Source organism: Arachis ipaensis, chromosome B09 (assembly GCF_000816755.2).
Source record: "Arachis ipaensis cultivar K30076 chromosome B09, Araip1.1, whole genome shotgun sequence".
Taxonomy (NCBI): Eukaryota; Viridiplantae; Streptophyta; class Magnoliopsida; order Fabales; family Fabaceae; genus Arachis; species Arachis ipaensis.
The window spans coordinates 21,897,701-21,906,902 of record NC_029793.2 but is presented as its reverse complement, the minus strand read 5'-3'; positions in this window follow the sequence as shown (position 1 = coordinate 21,906,902).

Genomic DNA, 9,202 nt, shown 5'->3' with positions numbered 1-9,202 from the left:
TAAACAAAAAAAAAAAAAAATTTACAATTCAAAATATTTATAATAGGCTATCCAAAGCATGTTTATTCCATTTTAAAAGGTTGTTCCGCGCCCCTAATAAGTAAGCATTTTACAAAGATACCTCAAAGAAATTTTTTTGTCATCAAATTGCTATCGAATCTAAAAAAAAATGGAAGAATAATATAATTTAGTAACTGATGTGAATTCAAAAAAGTTTCACTAGCATTTCAAAGTATACGTTAGAATATGAGAGATTCCAAATAAATACAACGAAAAAGAGATTGAGTTTATTGAAATGATTTTCCAAGATATAAAGATATTATTCTCATAATTAAACATATATTTTGCATGTTTACTGTTAATTTTTTTTATAGAGATGTGATCCAAAAATCTATAAAAATACATTACTTATGTTCAAAATTATTTGCTATGATAAAATAGGGTGGTAAAATCTATTGCATTATTCTTAAGGGGCTAGTGAAGAAATGGAGTAGTGTTATTCTGGAGTTTCAGATGTATATAATGTCTGATTTTATTGTGTTTGATAACAAGAATAAAGAGAAGAATGATGTAGGTAGAATGGTGTGAGAATCGAACACTGCAAATCAGCCTGCACGGTCACCTAAGCGAGGTAAATTAACAACTACTATAAACAAATTAAATTTAATAGTTTGAAAAATATCTTATGTGTGGGAAGGTAGCAACTGGCTAAATAGAATATCTTAATAAGGAATGTTCATGGGTCGGGTTTGAATAAACCCAGACTCGGCCATAAAAGGCCACCGGATACATTTTGACATGACCCTAAAGTGACTTGAAATAAACCAAATCGGTCTGATGTAAAATTAGTATATACACATTTGTAAATTTTATATATTAAAATGATAAAATTTTACTTTTAAAAAATAAATTTAACAAATGTTATATTATATTTATATCAAAAAACTTTAGACCGGCTCAGTGAACCAAAGTATAATTCGAACCTGACCCGAAAATAACACCGGGTCTTGAACACCTCTAATCTTAACAATTTAATTAGTATTTTGTTTGGTATTATTTAGAGAAAGGAAGTTCTTATGTATTAAAGAACAAACGTGATAATGAACAAAGCATGAGGAAGTTGCAGAACCCATTTGATGAATTGGGTGAAAAAAGAAGCAGAGAAAAATTGGAGATTAACTCATCAATGAAATAAAGGTGAATCACTAAAGGAAAAGTATGAGGAGACAATGTATGTTTTATACAATGTGTACAATGGGGGTTAATTTGAAATTAAAACTAAATTATAGGCAACTAATTAATTTTGAATAGTTTTCAATTTGAAATTTAAATCAAATACTAGGATTACCGTCAGTTTTGGAAATAAATAAACTACCTCCCTCTCTCAATACGGTTTGTCAGTGTTCTATGCCTTTCTCATCGAGTCTCGCCGGTATACTAACGTCACGGTCACTAGCCGCCATCGGAAGTCGCGCCGACACTGTTCCGACTGGCGCCGTTGCCGCACAGGCCACCGCCAAGGGGGGACGTGCATATTGTGTGGGTCGAACTAACAGCACCGCAGCAGCCTGGATGTCCAGCGCCTCTGTCGCAGCCGGTGTGTGCCTTTTTCCCGATGTCGATGTCACAAGATAAAGGGGTCTCTAGTGTGTGTTGTCTTTCACGTTCATCACTCTGCGGAAGTTCTTTAATGGAGTGCAATTTGGTTGTACCGCTGTGTCGTGTTCCATCTTCCGGCGGTAATGAGAATTCATCACGTACACATGAAAACATAGCGAACCATGTCGTCGTCGAGGTTGAGCAATCTAATAAGGTGAGCAACGTACGTTGAATGCAGTGATAATGAATGGTTAGTTTCATGTGATTTAGATGTTCATACTCAATGCAAGTGGCGTGTTTATTTTTATGTTTTGAAGCTTACCCAAATGCATTATAAACATTCATGATTCAACCAAATTTGTGAGGGTTTTATATTCATGGTATGCTTTTATGAATAAGGAATTTGCATGTGTTAATCAAGCATCGCATATTAGTGTGACGCTGGATGAAAATAGGTCTGTTTTGGACTATCTTTTATTGGTATATGAATTTATATGACTTAATATAAATTGCATGTATAAACATGAGATTGTTGAATATGAAAAACAGCGAATAGAATTATTATCATTAAGATTTTATTTGATAATGAAAATTAAATATGCAATAGTTATCAACTAATGGGCGACTTAATATGATTCCTGCATGTTCAGTTTAGAATATACATATGATCATACATGATAAACACTAAATGAATTTAAAAAATAACTCTAGTAACCATTGGCTCTGAAAGGTCTGGACTATGTGCATGTATAGTAACATTGTGAAAGAAAACAGATAGTAGTTACAGTAATGATATAAGAGGTAAAGTGAAATAATTAAGGTTTAATTATTCTGCAGGTCCCTATAGTTTCACCGAATTTTTAATTAGGTCCCTATACTTTTTTTTCTTTTTAATTGGGTCCTTATACGTTAATTTTTTTTTCAATTAAGTCTCTACCGTGAGTATAACATTTAAAATAACAGAATATTCTTGACTAAAAACGAATATTCTTATCATTTAGTTGGAGTAACTAGCTGAACAAACATGTATTTTTTCAAAATACCCAAAGCACCCCTTTTATTTTTATCCCAAAGAAGAAGAGAGATGTCACCGGCGATTGAGAAGAAGACTTTGCCGGTGAAAGAGACAGAGATGGCGGCAGAGTCTCAGATCACTGGTGAGGAGTAAGGAGGAGCTCGTCGGTGATGGTGACAGTGACGACCCAGAGGATGACAGTGAGAAGAAACAAGAGGTGACGAAGAAGAAGGCATATTTTCTGCTCTGTTTCTGGCGAACAGCATAGATGAAGAACAAGAAATCAGAGACAACGCCGGCTGTGCATGCAAGCTTCTGGTCACAGAGTAAATTTTATTTTGTTCTTTTTTTTTTAAAATTCAGTAACTTCTTTTATTTATTATTTAATTTTTTTTCAGAAAGAGAAAGAGATGACGGTGATGGTGGTTGAAGCGGCTAAGAAGAAGAAGAATGGCAGCAGTGAGTGGTGTTAAGAGCATGAAGTCAGAGGAGCGGCGCAGAGAAATGAGAGAAGGGCTGTGGTGCTAATGCATGCAGAAAAAGCGTTCGGTAAAGAGAGATCGGAGCAGAAAGACAGACGACACCGCTGATGGAGGTTCTGTCTCAGTGAAGAAAAAGGTTTTTTTTTTGTCAACACATTTTTTTTTATCAAGAATTGATTTATTTACTACAAAAAAACTGTTCTAATTTTTTTTTTCAAATCTGCTTCTATTTTTTTATGAAGGTTGAGGATCTGTTGGTGTTTGAGTGATGGTTGATGGCTGTTAGGTATAAGGTAGTGGTGAACAATTTCAAGTATTTTGTTTCTGGATTAGTGATAGTCAGATATCAATTGGTGTATGATGTATATGGTTGTGTTTGGTTGAAGTTGTGGATTTCAAATTGGGTGCGTGGATTTGAAACTTTTTATGGTTTGGGTGGTTTTGCTGTTTGATTGGTTTTGGTTTGCGTAGGGACTGTGAACGATGCCGATGATGATGCAAATTTTTTTTTTACAACAAGAAAACAAACCAGTGAAAGAATTTTTGTTGTACAAATTAAACACTAAATATATCTAAGTACAAAACTGAAACAAAAAAATTCAAATTAATAGTTAATTGAGTTTTTTATCGAAAGAGGTTCATTGACTTTGAGCCATAAGTTTGTGGAAGATGAAAACTGGAAATGAAAAACGGGGAAGAAGAGAAACCTCAGAACATGAAGTGTTTATAGGTAGAAGACAGGGGTAGTTAAGTCATTTCACAATTTACTAACGTTTTTTGTGACGTTAAACGTTAACAGAGACTTAATTGAAAAAAAAATTAACGTATAGGGACCCAATTGAAAAAAAAGTATAGGGACCTAATTGAAAATTCGGTGAAACTATAGGGACCTGCAGAGTAATTAAACCAATAATTAATTCAATCACGATCATTGTTATTTTCATGCATTTCTTTCTAAGCTAAAATGGGTAGAATGATTGAATTCATTTCTTTTTTTGTCGCATTGTTTGTGCTTGTTAGTGAGGTTTCAAGTACATGATATATACTAAGGAGTTATCTATTTTTTTTTTTGGAATTGGTGCATTTTTTTTAATTGTAGGCCAGGCAACTGTCGGATGTTACTGAGGTTAGAAGTGAAGAGGCAGATTTTGGTTACGAGGTTTGGACTATAGTTTAATGTTGTGTAATCATGATCTGCATGTTTGATTTGAGCACTAATGGCATTGCTTTTTTTTCTTCAACTGATACGTAGTTACCGGATCATGGTTGCCTTCGGGAAGATGAAATAGCAAGGGTTGGGAATTGGGATGCGGTTTGCGCAGTTGCACCTGGGTCATGAATTTTATGTTACCTACACAAAGAAAGTCGATTTTGCAACTAAAATTTTGGTTTCATGATTCATTTTTGTTGTGGCAAGGGAATTTGTAGTGATTATACTATTATTGATACGCACAAATTGTGGATGTTCGTTTCTATATATTAATGGTGCTCACCGTTACTGTATACATGGATGGTTGGTTTTTGGGCTTCACCTCGTGTTCACTTTAGCATGTATTCAAAACGAATCATGGGGTCTGGGCTCAAAGTCCACAACCAAGGTTTCAACACTTCACAAAGTCTACTCATTCCACTTTTAAATAGGACAAAGAATTCACCAAATCAAGACATAATAACCGGATGTTCATTTCAACATCTATCCGAATGGTTAATTTATTAGACAAAATGGATGCACATTCTGATTATATGATCCCACTTATTGATTATACGATTACCTCTACACACAAATGTTGGATGTTCATCTTTACATATAACTGGATGTTCATAATCAACGTACACATGGTCAAATTTAGCTTGGGGAATCACACCGTGTTCACTATAGCATTTGTTCAGAACGCTTCATGAAATCTAGGCTTAAGGTCAAATTTAAAGAACTGAATGCTTAACAAATTTAAGTCATTCCACTTTGGAAAACTAAACATAAATCCTAGAATAAAAACATAATTAGGCGGATGTTTGTTTTACTAAGAATCTGGATGGTTACTTTCGCAGAGAAAAAGGATGTTCACTTTCACTATAGCATCTGTTCAGAACGCTTCATGAAATCTTGGCTCAAGGTCAAATTTCAAGAACTCAATGCTTAACAAATTCAAGTCCTTCCGCTTTGGAAAACTAAAGATAAATCCCTGAATAAAGACTTAATTAGGCGGATGTTCATTTTAGTAAGAATCTGGATGGTTACTTTTGCAAAGAAAATGGATGTTCAATTTCATTCATTTGTTAGTATGTCATGCTTGAGTGAATGAAGACCAACACATTCACAAAAATTTGAAAAAGTAAAACAGGGTCCATAGTTACGTCCTCCAAATTTCACATAAATAAATTTCCAAGATTATAACCAGTGTATAAGCAAAACAAGCACATCAAAAGTTACACTCTAGGATGAGTATGCTAATTTTTCCTGCCCTTGACCTTTTCCATAGGTGGTAATCCTTTAGCCCGTCGGGTCAAAGTCCTCGTGCTAGGTGCTGTGAATGGTGATTTCACTTCCTTTCACTTGTATCGTGGTTGATTGCGGCGTACGGGGGCAGCTTTGTCCTCCAATAATGTGATCACCTGATCTACCAATGCATTATGTGGCCCACACACAATGTCTAACATCAACTCCGACCTGCTTTCTCTAAGCATATCCTGGATAAAGATTTGCATAACGAGTTAGATGAAATAATTGTGACATTGTTTAACATTCTAAATTAGTCAAGGTATAAACTTAGAACTATGGCGAAGTCACCTCGTTCCACGCATCAAACTTACACCCATCAGTCTAATTTTCCATGAACTTAATGACGAATATGCCACAATCATAGCTACATACAACAAAAAATATTGATTCAAGCAAGTTGGCATGAGTGTCACAAAAAGTAACCCACGAGTAAAATAGAAAGTCGTGCAGTTAAAGGGAGGAGCACAGCCATAAAAAAAGATCTTCACAGAGCACTCCTACATGCTAACAAAAGGTAGTCATATACAACATCGAACAATTATAACAAAAAAAAAAATAGTCCACCAGTCATGCTTGCGGTGAAACAATGAATAGATTAGCATCCCAATTAAAGCCTCATAAAATAGAAAGGCTGCATTTAGCATGAATTTAAGTTGACTCACAGACAGACTTATACAATAATAAGCACAACAATCAGCAAGCCTTATTAATTACAAACAACTCAACAACATGGTTTCCCCAAAACGCAATGTATCCAGCACGAAATAACCATCCCATTAGATATTAAATTAATCATCGATTTAAGTTAAATTCTGGACTAGACATCTAAGACTAGAACCCGCTTTGAGCATCATATAATCCTTTACCAACATAAAAAAGGGATCCCATCAATAATCAACAGCAGCAATGTTATAATGAATTATGATCAAGGGATAAAAGAAAACTTGGTTATAGTTATTTGATTAATGCAACGCGTGGTGCGATTTCATGAGGCAGGAAAGATAAATTAGTAAAGCAAACAAAAGCTCGTCCATGGAAACCAACCATCCGATACCCTGCTAAAGTAACCATCTAATACATAATGTCAAACAAAGGCAATCAACTTGTTTACGTCACATTGCATGCAGAGGTTCACATTACGAGAGAAAAAATTATGCTTTTTAAACCTGATTACCAAACTTTTGCGACTCTTACCACACTAGCCTTAAATCAATTGCAACCATGTAAACCAACATATTATTCTACATGTGCAAACTTACTGAAACTGCAATTGCTGAGTTCTTTGCCATGTACATTGAATCAACCCAGCAAAATAAACTGAATAAAAGGACTTACATGCTACGGTTAGTTGCCTACCAAGAAAAAAAAAACAACAGGGGAGCGCGTCCAAAAGAAAAATAAATTAGTAAAGAAAACGAAAGCTTGCCCATGGGCATTGTTCATACCACGGGTCGAGCTATGCGACCCGAGCTGACTTCAGACAGGAACGTCTGACCTCTTAAGGTTTGGGACGACCACCGACCTCTCCCATAAAGAGCTTGGCCAAATCACTATAAAGAACCAAGTAGGCCCAAACAAAGGAACGCAGCCCATTCTAAAGGCGGCAAAGCCTAGAAAGATAAAGGCGATTCCCCTAAAAAGATAAGATAAGATAACTAACTTATCTTATCTCTACACCATTATAAACAGGGACGGATTTACTCAGCACTCAGTGGGGGCAACTGCCCCCAGTGAATTTGGAAAAATTAATTAATAGTTCTTAGTGAATTGTCTAATTTGCCCCCACTATTAAATTTATTTTGACCCCACTGCCCACCCTCCTAATCCCTAATCAGCTAACCCTTCTCCTTCCCTTTTTCAATTTTGTTCTTCTGCTCCAGCCTCCAACCTCCGCTTGACCGCTTCCAGACTCCAGCCCTCAGTTACTGTCGTGTCGTCTACCGCCACTCGCCCACTCTGTTAAGTCTTTCTCCCGCGTCGGCTCCGTCGGTTTCTCGTTACATCGCAGCGTGCCCGCGTCTGGTTCTGGCGCTGCGTTCCTTCAGCGTCTGGTGTATGGTGAGGTCTTCTTCTTCTTCTTCTTCTTCCTCGGTCTTCACAGCTGCAAGCCTTAAATCCTCGTCTGGTTCTGTCTTCCCGTTCCTTCGGCGTGTAGATCTGGTTCTGACTTCAGCAGTTCAGGGTGTGCGGGGTGTCGCTGGTTCTGCCGCTGGGTGCCGCTGTGCCGCTGGTTCTGTCGCTGGTTCTGTCACTGGGTGCCAGGGTCCTGGGTGCCGCTGGTTCTGCCGTTGGGTACCCTGCTTCATTCAGTTTTTATTCTCATTTGCTGCATTGTTATTAAGTTGATATAGTTCATTAATTTGATATAGTTCATTAATTCATTCAATTTGATATAGTTGATTAATTTGTTTTGATGTGATTGAATTTATTCTGATGTAAATCATGTAATTGTGTTTTGATAGACTGATAGAGTTCTAATATAATTGTTGGTTATTTTGTTAATTAACAATTGTGTTCTGATGGAATTTTAATGGAGTTATGATGTAATTGTGTTCTGATGGAAGAATTGTTCTGATGTAATTGTGTTATGATGTAATTGGCTTGACATTTTCCTATAGTAGAAGAATTATTTCGAAAATAAAGAAACACAGATCTAGGGACCTATGATATGAATAAGAATGAGATGGGAATCAGGGGATTATGATATAAATGTTAGAAGGGATAATGATTTAGAAGCTTACAGTACATAGCTTTCAGTTTCTATAGCAAGCACCTTAAAGTACTTTCTGATCATTCATTCCTAGCTTCCAAAGCATGAACTCTATACATCAAAGCTCTGCCATCTACAATTGGCTACTGCCTACTGGCAAAGAAACCAGAATTTGTACTTTCAAATCTCTATTAGGATAATTAATGCAAATTATGGACTTGCGTTTTAATTTCCTTTAACTTGTGTTATATGTAATATCCCATTTGAATATCTTTCTTCATTGTACTTTTGTGGTATTCAATTATGATGAATTGATGATGTATTTATAATATGCTGAGGAAAAGGGCTAGCTTCAAATGTTTCTAATAAATTAAAGCTATATAGTCTTATATTCTTATTTTAATGTATATTTTATATGAATATATTATCTTTTATATGAATAAATTAAGCAATTCATCATGTAAGAATATATTATCAGTATAAACTCTCAATATATTTATAATTTTATACTGAACTTCTCAATTTGTATAGAATTGTGAATTAATTTAGGTTTATAATTTTATTCTATTAGTAATGGAGAAATATTTCAAAAGAACTTCATCATTGGAGATTGGATCCCAAAACAATTCATCGACTTCTTCTAACAAGAGGAGATTTTTAGAATTCGAAGTAGAGAGTCTCATAGCAGATCCAGGACAACGACCAAAGATTTCAAGTTATCATCCGAATGACAGAGACAAAGTTAGATGTGCATATTTGCAAAAAGGTCCTTGTCAACCAAGGAATCATGATTTTCCGCAAACTGGCTGATTTTGGTAGTTAGTATACACGCAATATAGTCGTTTTTCTTAATCTTACTTAAAGAATATAAGGTGAGAAGTCATACTTTATCAAAT